General features: G+C 39.3%; 1 non-coding gene across 1 annotated transcript; it reads right to left on the reverse strand.

Annotated features, from left to right (window-relative positions):
* Nucleotides 1-5737: 5737 nt before the first annotated feature.
* TRNAL-AAG lies at nucleotides 5738-5817 on the reverse strand. The gene has a single exon. It is a non-coding gene; the product is annotated as a tRNA-Leu (tRNA).
* Nucleotides 5818-16770: the final 10953 nt, after the last annotated feature.

The raw sequence follows: 16770 nt of genomic DNA on the forward strand, positions 1-16770 counted from the left end.
TGTGTGAATCTTCTTTTAGTTACATACCTCAAAAACTCTAAATCTAACTCTCAAGAAACTCCTCAAATCTAGATAAAATCAAAACAAGAATTTTGGAATCTTATCTTGTTGGTTGTTGGATTTTCTTGTCGGAATGGGTGCATCCACTATCCAAACTCCTTTTCCAGCATTGAGAGGAGTCTTGATTTGAAGTTTCTTGCCTTAGATTCGATCTCCAACGGTAGATTTGAGGCGGTTGGATTCTCATCTCTTCCTCCCACCCAAAAACCTAACTTCTTCTCATTTCTTCTTTCTCCTCCCTTTTTTCTCTCTTTCTTCTTTTAAGACTCAACTAACGAGACCCTTCAAGTAGAAGTAGGGGCAAAATGATCACTTCGCCCCTATGCTTGCCTTGCCCCCCCCCCCCCCNTTAACTATCTCGAGCATAGTTTACTTCTTCATCGACTCGAGTTTCGGTCTCCTCGGCCTACAATAAAATTTTGACTTAGTTATCGTGCATATATTTGGATCTTATGTAGGAAGGTAAGGGTCATTTATACCTCCTAAGCTCGGGTGTTACAATAGAACAATGATCTCAAGACTACATTGTTTAATATTATGTGCCTTAAATTTTTTTTTTCATCAAAGACTCATACTCTAAGAGTTTGGTATAAAGCTCATTATATAGGACCGTCAAATTGGTTTAGGGCTTATTTTGCTAGTCATTTTTTCCCTTAAATAACCTATTATGATTAGGTTATGCAATACTAGAAATTAGTCTAGGAACCTCTTCAATGATCACAATAACTTCTAACGACTATGTTAAACTAGAAGAGTTTTTGTGAAACAATATCTCTCTTGACTTGTATACTTGAGTGAATCTTTATATCTAGAAGAATATATGTTCTTCCTCGTTGTCTAATCAATTCTTGATATTAAAAATTTCTCGATACTTAGTTTCTAATCTTAAACTTTCCTAAATAAATTGGGGGGCCTTCCTTGGCTTATTTTTCATCGAGTTCATCGTGAAAAACTTCCTATTTGAACTCAAGAAACTTCGGGATAGATTAGACATGTTAATTCTTACTAAAGAAAAAAGTCAAAATTTCAAGATCTTTGCATTCTCGACCTTTGTTTTCTTCACAAAGTTTGTCAAGCTTATTTCTCTCGGTCTAAAGAGATAAAAATCAAGAAGCTTTCACAAAATGTTTGCCTCCGTTACTCGTGTTTGTTACTCGTGGGATTGTCCTCTTTAAAACAAGATCAATTTGAGCTTTAATTCATTATGTGGAGCAAAGACTCAATGTTTGAGTTTTGGAGGGTTGATGGGAAGTTGTACACGAAATTTTGGAGAAAATTTTTAGATTTTCCTAATTTTTGTAAATTTGGCTAACAAGGATCTCCATTGTAAATTGGACTTATGTAGGTTAAATTTTCAATTTTACCCTTTTAAGGTTATTTTTCCAAACAAAGTACCTTTTAGGATTACTTTTCCATTTTGCACATAATATGGATTTAACTCGAACTTTACCTATAACCCTTTTTTCTTGCTTTTCTTGTCCATTTGACTATAACGATTATGGGCTTGCCAAGTTAAATTGGTTAAAAGTTAAAAAAGAATAATGAAAGGTAGGAGAAGTTTTTCTAGGGTAGGTCGTCCGCATCTTCATAGACTATTTCACTGAGCCTTTTCCTTCTGAGACAATGCTCAAATTGTTATGCCTTTCGTGCCGGTCGAAATTTACTTGATAAAGAATTTTGCTAGCTTAAGATTATTAATGTTACGGTCATTTTTTACCGAGGTGTCAAAATGTGCACGAGCCATGGAGAAACTACATGAAGAGTGAAGAATGTGGAATGTGGTAAGAATGCTCATCAACAGAATTGGTTCCCATATTCAATAGTAGAAGTATCCCATTTATTCTAGATGTATGCACAAATAGACATAAATTTCATAGAAATTAACTTTCTTGTAAGAGAAAAAGGAAGCCGATCCCACAGCTAGAACGTGCTTGACTCCTTGTTCCAAGAGGGCCTTTCAGTTAAAGTTATTGTGTGAAATGGCCAAAGTTACGTTTAAGAAATCCTTCAACCATGTGGCCGACTTTTGAATGTAGAAGGGCATGAGGGTCATTGTCCGGTATGTTTTGATGTCATTGAGGAGGGGTGTCACGGTTGTATATTTTCAACGTGTTCTGTCATAAACTTAACATGCTTATGCCAGTCTTAAAGAAAATCCAAACCCCATATACATTTTCACCCATCTTTATGGCTTCGTTGACCTTAGGTGAGGTTTGTCTTTGTCAACTGAATATAACTCATGTTAAATATAAACTTGTTTGGCCACACACGCCTGACTCCGACTTGCCTCTACATTAGGCCAAGTCAATTGGCTTGACCTTGCCTCTACTCGAGGCCAAGATCTCTCATATGCCACGTCACACCGTATATTCTCATCTTGTTTCCCAATGAACACAACCAACATATTTTGATATCATCCCTAATCCCAGGATGTCATTGTTATCGAAGCTCACTCAGTCATGCCCATTAAGAATGGACCCGTGTGTTGTTCAAATCATCGGGACATCCTAAGTCCTCCATCTGGGTTCTATTGAGGCATTGGACCCTCCTGTGTCCATGACATATCATTTATGGTTCGTACCAAATAACGGGTGCATATACAAACCTCCAACATGTGGTCAAGGGGACAATGTCAGCACACTCGTGCCATCCAGCGCTGTTCTTGACCTATTTCAAAGGAACTCACCCGAGACACTCGTCTCACTATACTCGCCTTCATTGTGACACAAGTATGCGCTATAAGGTAGCTCGCTTAGGCCACAAAGCCCAAGAGTGGTGAATAGTTGACACCATGGCTCCCCTAAGGTACATTTTGAGGTATTTTTGGTCTGGAAGACGTAGACATGATTTTAGCAAACGATTATACAGTTTCATGGGGCACCCGGCTAGTGTTCGCTTGACACCAAATCTTGCGAGCATTCATATTTCATATGAACAGACTTAACTCTAAAGTTGCATGCTGAAACCCTTTATGGTACCCCGACTTTCGAGGTTAAGACTTGGGGCCCTACCCAACCCTTTATAAGTGTCTACTTTTTGCCTCCATCTTATTTATGCCTCATCCTGGCTTTAATGCCCACTTTATATTGTGTATTGGATGAAGCACCGTCCTCTTTGGTTGCAACATGACACTTGGTTGTCTTGGCCCTCACATGGCTTGATTGGTATCACTTGAGGCTTGTCACCTTATCTATTGCCATGTGAGGGTCACAATATACTCTTTTCTTAGCATGGTTGACATTCTCCCCCACTTTAACCGGTCCTCGTTCTTGATGAATTTCTTGGGGCACAATCATTCAATAGATTGTGACACTCTCCTCCGCTTAATCTCATCATCGTTCTCGTTGACGATCCAAATTTCAGAATGGTTGCTAACTGACACGCTGAACTTAATCATGCCCTAAAATGAATACGAAAACTTGAGCACTGCTCCTGGACTATCCCATGGTCTCTAACAAGGTAGCATAAACATGACAAAATAAATACCCAATGATTGTGAGCTAGGGGAGCATGTCCCAAACGTGGCCACTGGCTTCAATCATCATATTTTCTAAGCCGCCTAGAAACCTATATCACAAAATTTCTTAGTCATAGCCACATCCCTGTACGGTAGGTAAGTGGGCTTGTGTATCACGACATCTCCTCATTAAAAACAAAACTCTTTTTGGAAGCAAGGTCTGGAAGCTTGTAATACAACCCCGTGGTGATACTATACTTCGACCAACTTCTCAATTGGCACCTTCTTGTGGCAATCCCTGCATCAGTGCTTCTCTCGGTCTTTCAGCAACTTCATTCTTATCTACCTTCACATTTAGCATAGTGCTCCATCTCGAGCAAATGTTGTCTCTATACTCTTTTGAAGCCACCCACCTTAGGCACCAGCTCAAGGAATACATTTATGCTCGCTTCCTAGAGTACTCTCATGGGGTGAGCAACCCATTCTCTCGTACTCTCCCCCACTTAAACTCGGCTGCCTCATCTACAGCACTGTCGGCCTCCATAAGAACTTGCATTATGATCAATCTAGCACTTGGTTGGTGCATGTCTTACTTGACCTCTGTCATCTTTGCTTGCAAGCATTATTCTCTAATGCAAATTGTTATTTGTCAAACATCTTGACATAGTGTAACTCTAATTCTCTATTGTCTAATTCTCTTTGGAAAATGAGCTTGGTTCATGCTTATTGAGGAGTAAGCCTCCTCCTCAGGGAGGGCTTCAATCCACAATTGTATCTCTGACCTTTACTCAAAACTGCCCTGGCGAAACTAGTACTCTTGATGCCTTGTGGAGTATAGGTTCTTTTCTCTTTCTATCTTGCCGGACTAGATACAACAACTGTGGCTCTACTACCAACTATCATGGTTATACATTTTTAATGTGTGACGTTATGATCTTGACACATTCATGACAAGCCTTCAGGAGAATCTAAGCCCAATATGTCTTTGTGGCTACGCCAATCCTTAGGCGAGGTTTGTCTTTGCCAACCAAACACAACTCATGCAAAATTTAATCTTGTTCGGCCACATACGTTGCCAATGCGTTGATGTTCAATCGTTTGCAGACTCTATCGAACTGGCCTCTATACTAGGTCAAGTCATTTGGCTCGATCTTAACTCTACACGAGGCCAAGGTCTCTCACATGTAACATCGCATCTTATATTCTCATCTTTGTTCCCAATTGATATGACCAACATATCTTGATGTCATCCCAAGTCTTAGGATGTCATGGGCCATCGAAGCTCATTCGATCATGCCCATCAAGAATAGACCCAGTCATTCATATCTTTAGGACATCCTGAACATCCATCCATCCAGTTTTATCGAGGCATTGAACCCTCCAGTGTCTATGTCATATCATTTACAGACTACTTATAGGATAGCGGGTGCATATACCAAATTTCGACACATGGGCAGGGTGCAATGTCAACACACTTGTGGTGTTCGACACTATCCAAGAAAGACCTATTTCAAAAGAAGCAAGAAGTCGTTTGAGACAATAGTCTCACAACGCTCGCCCTCACTCTGACACATGTATGTTTCACATGATAGTTCTTTTAGGTCATAGGGCTAGAGGTAGTGGAGAGCTGACACCATGTCTCTCCCTAAAGTAAATTTGGAGACATTTTTTATGTGGAAGAAGTAGACATGATTTTAGCGAATGGTCATATGGTCTCATGGGTCATGCATCCAGTGTCTAATTGGTAAGAAATTTGGCTAGCGTTCATATTTCGTATAGACGAACTTAACTCTAGAGTCGTATGCCCAAATTATTTTTAGAAACCCGACTTTCAAGTTTAATGCTCGGAGCCCTACCTAATCCTTTATCAAGTCTATCTTTGTCCCTCTTGTCGACTCTTGTTGCATTCTTCTTTGTCCCTTTTGTCTTCTCTAGTTGCTTCATCTTGTATTCAATACCCACTCTATATGGTTTGTTGGATGATGTACCATCCTCCTCCGTCACATTATGGTACTCTCATCTTGTATTCAATACCCACTCCATCATGTGGCTGGATGGGCGTCATTTGAAAGTCACAACCTATTCTCTTCATACGAGCACGAAAACATTGAGGGACCACACTATGGATTCCCACGATAAATAATACTTGCCGACATGATCAAAGGCGTCGCCCCACCGCATTGGACATTAGAGCTAACAAAAAAAAAACATAAAATAAATTGTTGAGAGTGGGATTTGAACCCACGCCGAAAGGGCCAGAACCTTAATCTAGCGCCTTAGGCCAACTCGGCCATCTCAACTTCAATGATTGAGGGACCAATATGTGAAAATATGAAGAGGGTGTTTATTCATTAAATGAGGTTTTCTTCAATGTCCAACTCGGTCATCTCTTTTTTCTCTCTCTCTCTCTCGTCTTGCCACTCCCATCTCATATTTGTTACATAATTTATATTTCCTCCATATATATATATATTTTTTGTTTGTTCCCACTTGCTTAATTACTTAAATATTTACATCTTTTATTTTGAATTGTACGAAGGAAGTGGTGGACGACGAGAATACGACAGCCACAGTTGAATAAAGTTGGAGAACGACCGGAGACAATGTAGAGATAAAAAAAAAACGGAGAGATAAAGGGACCTAAATTGCAACAACTAGGTAGAGAAGAAGGAACCCGAGGATTAATGATATGAACCAAGGCATCAATCATGCAAGATAAACTTTAAGGAAAGTGTGAAAAAAATGTTGTTCAAATTATTCTAAGATGTTACAATTCATGTCCCATTAAAGAAGAATCGAGTTTCATTTATTCTAGGATGATTACAATTTTGGGTGGATGATAATCTAGAGTTATGGTGTTCTATAATGTATTTTAAGGCTTTTATTTACTTTAAGAATACATTTACGTAGTGGCTAATTATGCTCATAAAGTATGAATGTTACAACTCTTGAAATGACTCATGTAAGGTTAACAGTTTACATTTCGAGGCTATACACGTCTGTTATCTTTGTAAAAAAAGGCTTAGAAAATGTAGTAAAAAGAGCCCATGTGCTTTCTATTAGCCAATGACTAAGTTCCTTTGCATTTCTATGTAGTTTAGATTACATGTTTAGAATCATTCATGCTTAACATGATCGATCTTATTTGTAGAGTGATTCGAATCTCAAAAAAGTTTTCTTACCTTAAGATATTTGATCAACAAGTTAATCTCAATCTTACTTTCTCTTGGAGTGATTCTTTATCAACTAACTTCAAGTCAGGTTTGGACTCGAATCCTCGAATCCTCGAATCCGAGGCCCATCATGCCAAGTGACTGGTACAAATCCGCCTACAACCTAAACATTTATGGTGCCCAATGTTTTTTTTTTCGCAGCCCATTTTCAGTTTGCACTCTAGACCAAAACTCACGTAAGCCACAGCCGACAGACGCCTCCAGCCCAATCCAAAAGCTTGCGACCCATGACTAGATGCGAGTCGAGACCCAAACGTCGACCCAAAACTCGTGTGCCAACTAGAGATCCTATTGCATATTTCCTAGTGTGCGTGTGTGACGAGCGGCTACTCGCATGTAGCTTGGTTGAGCCGTTACTCCAGTAGGTTGCTCCGTCCAACTCAGTGGGGCCTTTTCGGCTCTAGCTCACTGTAAGCGGCTCATTCGGCTCAGGTTGAATGTATTGGACACTTTTCCTATGTTTTTGACCCTCCCAGATCTATCTTTAAGTTGTTCTTAACCATTTAAGGTCAGTATGACCACTGCTTGGTTACTTTCGAGCTTAAAGCGGAATTAATTAATGCCATTAGATGAATCGTATATTATGCTTTAGCTTGATGTTTTGGGTCCACATTGGTTAATTTGGATTGTTATATCTGTTAGGATCGCACAACAACGCACACACTCGATCTATATGAACACAAAAAACAAGTTAGAGAAAATGTAAAGAGAATATTGGCTAAAAGTTTAGTGATGACTTCACGCATATACAGTAAGAGAGAATATAGAGACTACAGAAAGTACATCTTCAAACTCTACCTGAGTGATATATAACCATCTACTATATATATATAACTATCTACCAAATATAGCACGAGATATAGTTTTTTATTATACATAGCTATTTACTATGTATGACAATTTACTTTATATGTCATTTACCATATATAGCTTTACTATGTATAATCGTTGACTAAGCTATAAATAACCAGCAGGCTCCCTACACTAACAATTCTCCCACTTGGAAACTGATCTAGTTAACCAAGAATTTCATTCTCAAACGACTATGAGCATCTTCATGGCACCATACCAATTGAGGTTTTGCACAACCTAAATATTCCAACATCAACATATTTTATCAACATTTTGTCGGATTCTTTGCACCCTCTATCTTCTCCAAACACATCACCATCTTCCACTAACTTGTGAGTGAAATGGTATCGCCATCTGTGTTTTGTCTTTAAATGATAGATCGGGTTCCTCACCAACTGTACGACACTCTAACTATCTCTATAAAGAATCTTTTCGTGCTGCTTCTTGCCTAATTCTTTAAGATAGTCAGTCATCCATATCGTCTTCTTTTCAGCTTCACTTATTGCCACGTACTCAGCCTTAGTACAACGCATTTTTGAAGCCTAGACATCCATCATCCATGGCTTGCTCCCACTTGGTTGTATCCTCCAACTGTAGGGCCTCATCAAAGGGCTCTAATTCCCTTTCATTAGCAACAGATAGTGTAATGAAGGTACATACATATTTGGTACTCTGATAGTACTAGATGATCTTCTCAACATCGGTTCAGGTGTCACTTGCTCTACCGCTGGTTCCTCTGCAATAGTCTCAAGAGTTTCTTGAGTATCTGCTACAACATCACTAGGTGAGTTTCTCTGCAACTCAAGCTCAACTCTCACTTGCTTCGAGGTCTTGGAACCTTGCTCCACATCTGGTTCCTCAGCAGTAGTCTCAGGAGTTTCATGAGTATCTGCTACAACATCACTAGGTGAGTTTCTCTGCAATTCAAGCTCAACTCTCACTTGCTTCGAGGTCTTGGAACATTGCTCCACATCTGGTTCCTCAGCAGTAGTCTCAGGACTTTCATGAGTATCTGCTACAACATTACTAGGCGAGTTTCCCTGCAACTCAAGCTCAACTCCCACTTGCTTCGTGGTCTTGGACCTTGCTCCACATTTGGTTCCTCAACAGTAGTCTCAAGAGTTTCATGAGTATCTGCTACAACATCACTAGTTGAGTTTCCCTGCAACTCAAGCTCAACTCCCACTTGCTTCGTAGTCTTCTGCTGAATTTATAGAATCATCATCATCACCAGATTTGTGATTCTGCTTCCTCTTTGGTCTTGTACAATCTGTCCGAAAGTAACCTTTTCTCCACAATTCTAACAGATTATGTTTGGTCTATTTGAAGATTTTTCTCGATTCTTTGATTTTGAACGCTCTTTGTTTGGGCCCTTCGGTTTACTTCTTCTTCATTGGTCAACACTGAGAGCACTACCAGATGAATTTCTAATTTCTCGTTTGCGAATACTTTCGCTGATAACTACATCTCGAATTTCATCAAACTTCAGTTTATCATATCCTCGGAAACTGCTGATTGCAACAACAACAGTATCCCACGACTCAGGTAAAGATGACATCAAAATCAATGCTTTAATTTCATGTTCAAAATTAATTTCCACCGAACTCAGTTGACTTACGATCATATTGAATTCATTTATATGATCAACAACAGATTCACCTTCAGACATATGTAGATTGAACAATCTTTGCATCAAATACACCTTGTTCATAGCCGACGATTTTTTGTACATATTCGACAGCGCCTTCAACAGATCTGAAGTTGTCTTCTCCTTGATGATGTTGACCGCCACGTTTCTAGATAGCGTCAACCGGATCAACCCTAGGGCTTGTCGATCCTTGATCTTCCACTGTTCCGTGGTCATGGTATTCGGCTTCACCTCCAACAGGGGTTTTTGAAGATCTTTCTGGTATAGATAATATTCAATCTACATCTTCCAGAAACCGAAATTGGATCTATCAAACTTCTCAATTTCAATATTTGAACTTTCCATCTTCACAGATCGTGGTGACTTCTGCCTAGCTCTGATACTAGCTGTTAGGATCGCACAACAACGCACACACTCGATCTAGATGAACACAAAAAATAGGATAGAGAAAATGCAAGGAGAATATTGGCTAAAGGTTTATATTGATGACTTCAAGCATGTACAGTAAGAGATAATACATTGGCTAAAGGTTTATATTGATAAATTCAGGCATGTACAGTAAGAGATAATACAGAGAATAGATAAAGTACATTTTCAAAGGTTTGAGGGATATATATGATTTAACCTACCATATATAGTTTCACCAGATATAACATGTACTATATATAGATTTACCATATATAGTTTTTTACTATACATAGTTATTTACTATTTATGACAATTTACTTTATATGTCATTTATCATATATATATATATATATATATATATATATATATATATATATATATATATATATAGCTTTACTATGTATAACCGTTGACTAAGCTGTAAATAACCAACAGGCTCCATACCCTAACAATATCGGCTTAGGCCAATCAAGTAAGTGAATTTACTGTTTGCTTCGTTGAACAACTTATTTGCTTTATGAAAAATGAGTGCCCTATGGTCCCTACACATTTCGTATTTTATGATTACTTGACGTGAGAGATGATATATGTTATATCGTGTTACATGATATGTTATGTTATCGGCTATATTATGATGTGATTATGTTATGATGCATGAACCTCCACATGTTATGCCATGTAAAGTACATTAAGACGTTCAATCTATGCCTATGAGATATTACAAAGTCATGTATGTTAAATATGAAAGATATGATAAGTAATATGTATGTATGTCTCATATGAACACTACATTAGGAAAAAATGGAGAAATGACTTACATTATAAGTATATGCCATGTTTGGATGTTATGGGACCTCATGCATTTTGCTTGTTAGGTGCATCGAGATACTTCCCCATGATGATCAGTACGGACATGTACTTTTATGATATCTTTGTTTGCCACGATGTTATGTAGGCCCTTTCCCTCTGTGACTTCTAACAACGTGAGCGTGCACTAGCTCGACGAGCCAGGTTCATTGGGGTACGTATATGAGCTCGCCTAGAATTCTAGACATTCAACCCTGTTCGTACTGGAAAGTAAAGAATCGCCCTTGCGGACCAAAACCTTAATCTGGCGCCTTAGACCAACTCGGTCATCTCAACTTTGATGTTGTAGAAAACAATCTCAATTCGGTCACCTCAACAGACATATGTTGTTCATATCATCGGGACATCTCGTACATCCATTCATCTAGTTCTATCCAGGCATTGAGCCCTCAGTGTCAATACCATATCTTTTAAGGACTTCTATAGGATAGCGGGTGCGTATACCGAATTCCGACACATGGGCGGGGCACAATGTCGGCACCCTCAATGAGTCTCACACTAACCTTGAAAGACCATTTCAAAATAATTCATATGAGATACTCGTCTCACAACGCTCACCTTCATTGTGACACACGTATGTGTCATAGGATAACTCTCTTAGGCGACAAGGCCATAGGTAGTGGAGAGCTAACAGATGGTCATATGTTCCCATGGGGCTTTCATTCGGTGTCTAATTGACAAGAAATTTGGCGAGCATTCACATTTCATATGGACGAACTTAACCCAGAGATGCATACCCAAACTATTTTTGGAAACTTGACTTTCAAGGTTAATGCTCGGGGCCCTACCAAGTCTTTTGTCAAGCCTATTTTTGTTCATCTTGTTGCCTCTGTCCTGCTTATGGGGTCTCATCTTGGTTTCAATCCCCACTTTACATGGTGCGTTGGATGGCTACATCCTTTTTCGCATAGTGTACTTGTTTGTTTTAAGCCCTCACGTGGCTGGTTGGGCGCTATTTGCAAAAGGTCGGATGGGTGCCATTTAAAGATTGTCGCCTTATATATTGATATGTGAGAACCTACTCTCATGAAGAGTCCACCTATGATAAATACTACTTGCTGACACTATCAAAGGTGTCACCCCACCCCATTCGACATTGTGCTAACTAAAAATAAGTTAAAAAAATTATCGAGAGTGAGATTTGAATCCACACCCTTTTGGACCAAAACTTTAATTTGGCATCTTAGACCAACTTGGCCATCTCAACTTTAATGTTCTAGAAAACAATTTCAACCTAGCCTTCTCAACTGACCAATATGTCGTTCATATCATCAAGACATCTTGCGCATCCATTCTTCTAGTTCTATCCAGGCATTGGGCCCTCAGTGTCCATATCATATCTTTTAAGGACTCCATATAGGATAGCGGGTGTGTATACCAAATTCAGACACATGGGCGGGGCGTAATGTCGGCACCCCTGTTGCGTCCAACACTTACCTTGAAAGACCTATTTCAAAAAAATCATATGAGATACTCGTCTCGCAACGCTCACCTTTAGTGCGACACATGTATGTGCAATAAAGTAGTTCTCTTAGACCACAAGGCCCGAGGTGGTGGAGAGCTGACACATGGTCATATGTTCTCATGGGGCATTCATCCAGTGTCTAATTGACAAGAAATTTGGCGAGCATTCATATTTCATATGGACAAACTTAAGCCCAACGCCGCATGCCCAAACTATTTTCGAAAACTCTACTTTCAAGGTTAATGCTCGTGGCCCTACCCAGTCCTTTGTCAAGCCTATTTTTGTCCATCTTGTTGCCTCCGTCCTGCTTATGGTCTCATCTTGGTTTCAATACCCACTTTATATGGTGTGTTGGATGGATACATCCTCTCGCATCGTGTACTTGTCTGTTTAGGCCCTCACATGGCTGGATGAATGCTATTTGTAGAGGGTCGGATGGGTGCCATTTGAAGATTGTCGCCTTATATGATATGTGAGAACCTACTCTCTTCGTAGGACTATATAAACATTGAGAGACAATAATATGAAGAGCCCACCCACGATAAATAATACTTGCCGACACTATCAAACGTGTCACCCCACCGCATCCGACATTAGTGCTAACAAAAAAAATCAAAAGTTAAATTATTAATAAAGTAGGATTTGAACCCACACCCTTTAAAACCAAAACTTTAATCTAGCACATTAAACCAAATCAACCATCTCAACTTTAATGTTATAAAAAACAATCTCAACTCAACCATCTGAATAGAGCCATATGTCGTTCATATCACCGGGACATCTCGCATATCCATTCTTCTAGTAATGCCTTCAATGTCCATGCCATATCTTTTAAGAACTCCTATAGGATAGCAGGTGCGTATATAAAATTTCAACATAGGGGTGGAGCGCAATGTCGGCACCCCCGTTGCATCCAACACTGACCTTGAAAGACCCATTTCAAAAGAAGTCATATGAGATACTCTTCTCGCAATGCTCACCTTCATTGTGACACACGTATGTGCCATAGGGTAACTCTCTTAGGCCACAAGGCCAGAGGTGGTGGAGAGATGACACATGGTCATAGGTTCACATGGGGCGTTCATCTAGTGTCTAATTGACAAGAAATTTGGTGAGCATTCATATTTCATATGGACGAACTTAACCCAGAACCGCATGCCAAAACTATTTTCGAAAACTCAACTTTCAAGGTTAATGCTCGGGGCTCTACCTAGTCCTTTATCAAGCCTATTTTTGTCCATCTTGTTGTTTCCTTGCTTATGGTCTCATCTTGGTTTCAATACCTACCCAGTTTATTTAGTGTGTTGGATGGATACATCCTCTGTCGCATCATGTACTTGTCTGTTTAGGCCCTCCCGTTGCTAGATGGGTGCTATTCAAAGAGGGTCAGATAGGCGCCATTTGAAGGTTGTCGTTTTATATGTCAATATGTGAGAACCTTAATCATTGAGAGACAACAATATAAAGAGTCGACCCACGATGACTAATACTTGTATCAACGGTGTCACCCCAGCATTAGTGCTAACAAAGAAAAATACACAAGTTAAATTGTCACCCCAGCATTAGTGCTAACAAAGAAAAATATACACAAGTTAAATTGTTGAGAGTAGGATTTGAACCCATGCCCTTTTGAACAAGAACCTTAATTTGGCACCTTAGACCAACTCGGCCATCTCAATTTTAAGGTTGCAAATGACCCACATGTTCAAATATTAAGAGAAAATTTATTCATTAAATGCTTTTCTAGATTTTCATCGTTTCCTAACTCGGTCATCTGACACTTCCAACTATTTCAAAACTTTGATAAGATATGTTATTCCTTTTGTTTTCAATTATGTTGATTTTATGATGGGATTATTATGTTGGAAATGAATTGCCTTACATTAGAGCTTATTTTATTAAAGGCAAATATATTGTATTCATTTATTATTCTTTTCTCTTAGTGTTCTTTCTATATTATTTGTAATTTATCCTATTTCTCTATTCCGTAAATGATTATAAACAGAGAACTTTCACCACCATTTAGGTGTAGTGGTTTCAACAAACATTTTCATGGTATTAGAGTCCTTTCGGTTAAATAGCCTTGATCATTTCTTCTCTATGGCTTTTGAATCCTCTTATCATCTTCTTCCTTTCAACACTCTAATCCATATGATCACCATCAAACTTTCTTCCTCCAATTATCTTCTTTAGAAAAGCCAACTTCTCCCTCTCCTTGAGAGTCAAGACATGCTAGGCTATGTTGATGGAATTATGGTTCCACCACCTCGCTTTGAACCAGAAACCTCCTCAACACTCAACCCCAAATATTTGGTGTGGAGAGCAGCCGATCAACGACTTCTCTATCTCCTGCTCTCCTCTCTCACCGAGGAAGCCATTGCTGTCGTCGTTGGTCTCTCCACTACACGTAATGTTTGACTTGCATTGGAAACTACATTCAGCCATCATTCAAAAGCTCATGAACTGAGACTCAAGGATGACTTGAAGCTGATGAAACTTGGCACCAAACTTGTTGCTGAGTATGCCCATGCCTTCAAAATAATTTGTGACCAACTTCATGCCATTGGCAGACCCGTCGAGGACATTGATAAAGTGCATTGGTTCTTTTGTGGACTCGGCACCGATTTTTCAGCTTTTTCTACTGCTCAAATGGCTCTCACCCCTATCCCTTGTTTTGCAGATTTAGTCTCTCAAACTGAAAGTTTTGAGTTGTTTCAACGCTCCCTTGAGTCCTCTGACTTCACTCCTACAACATTCACAGCCACCAATCGTGGTCGCACCCATGGAAGCCACCCTGCTTCCTTTAGCAACCAACGAGGTCGTTCTTATTTCCACAAAAATAACTCTTCCAATCGAGGACGAGCCCACTCAGGTCAGGGTCGTCGACCACCTCACTACCAAATATGCCGCAAAGAGGGCCATTATGCTTTCCACTGCAACCAACGGTATGTTCGACCTAATTCTACTCATGCTCACCTTGCTGAAGCCTTCAATACGTCTTGTTCTATTGCTGGACCCAATGCTACTGATTGGTTTCTGGATACTGGGGCTTCGACCCATATGACCACCGACCCATCTATTTTGGATCAGGCTAAAAATTACATGGGTAGACTCTGTGATCGTAGGAAATGGTGCATCTCTACCCATTACCACATCGGTACTCTTTCTCCTGTTCCAAATATTCACTTATTAGATGTCTTGGTGTCCCTCATCTCACTAAAAATCTCATTTCCTCTCTCCATTACATTTACAAATAATCTTCTTACTATCTAGAATCGTTAAACAGGAAGGGTGGTGGCAACCGGTAAAGGATATGGAGGGATATATGTGCTGAAGCGCGACAACTCTGCTTTTATTTTAGTCCTTAAAAAGAAATCTTTATGTGCTTCATATGATTTATGGCATGCTTGCCTGGGTCATGTGAATCATTCTGTTATTTCTTTTTTAAATAGAAAAGGTTATATTTCTCTTACGTCTTTATTGTCTTCTCCATCATTATGCAGTACTTGTCAGCTTGCGAAAAGTCATCGATTGACTTATTCCTGAAATGAACATAGGTCATCTCATGTGTTAGATTTTGTTCATTGTGATCTTTGGGGTCCTTCCCTCGTCAAATCAAATTCGAGTTTTCTTTACTATGTTATTTTTATTGATGATTATTCTCGATTCACTTGGCTTTACCCTTTAAAATTTAAATCTTATTTCTTTGATATTTTTCTTCAATTTAAAAAACTTGTGAAAATTAATATTCTTCTCGTATCAAGGTATTTCAAAGCGATGGAGGTATTGAATTTACTAGCACTTGTTTCAAAACTCATTTACGTACTTCTGGCATCCACCATCAACTCTCTTGTCCATATACACCTGTTCAAAATGGTCGTGCTGAGAGAAAACACCGTCATGTGATTGAGACTGGCTTGACCCTTCTCTTTCACTCTCATCTATTTGAAAAGAAATTTGGCTAGTATTCATATTTCATATAGACGAACTTAACTCCAATGTCGCATGTCCAAACTATTTTTAGAAATCCGACTTTCAAGGTTAATGCTTGGACCCCTACCCAGTCAACCTATCTTTGTTCCTCTTGTCTACTTTTGTTGCCTTCTTTATCAAGCCTATCTTTGTCCCTCTTCTTGTTTTTTGCCATCATGTGGTCGAATGGGCGCCATTTGAAGGTCGCCGCCTTATATGTCAATATGTGAATGTGACAACCTATTCTCTTCTTAGGAGCACGTAAACATTGAGAGACCACATTATGTGACAACCTATTCTCTTCTTAGGAGCACGTAAACATTGAGAGACCACATTATGTGACAACCTATTCTCTTCTTAGGAGCACGTAAACATTGAGAGACCACATTATGTGACAACCTATTCTCTTCTTAGGAGCACGTAAACATTGAGAGACCACATTATGTGACAACCTATTCTCTTCTTAGGAGCACGTAAACATTGAGAGACCACATTATGTGACAACCTATTCTCTTCTTAGGAGCACGTAAACATTGAGAGACCACATTATGTGACAACCTATTCTCTTCTTAGGAGCACGTAAACATTGAGAGACCACATTATGAAGAATCCACCCATGATGAATATACTTGCCGACATTATCAGAGGAATATACTTGCTGACATTATTAGAGGAATATACTTGCTGACATTATCAGAGGCGTCGCACCACTGCATCGGACATTAGCGCTAACGAAAAGAAAAAACATTATCAGAGGCGTCGCACCACTGCATCGGACATTAGCGCTAACGAAAAGAAAAAGACAAAT

Source organism: Cucurbita pepo, chromosome LG06 (genome assembly GCF_002806865.2).
Source record: "Cucurbita pepo subsp. pepo cultivar mu-cu-16 chromosome LG06, ASM280686v2, whole genome shotgun sequence".
Taxonomy (NCBI): domain Eukaryota; kingdom Viridiplantae; phylum Streptophyta; class Magnoliopsida; order Cucurbitales; family Cucurbitaceae; genus Cucurbita; species Cucurbita pepo.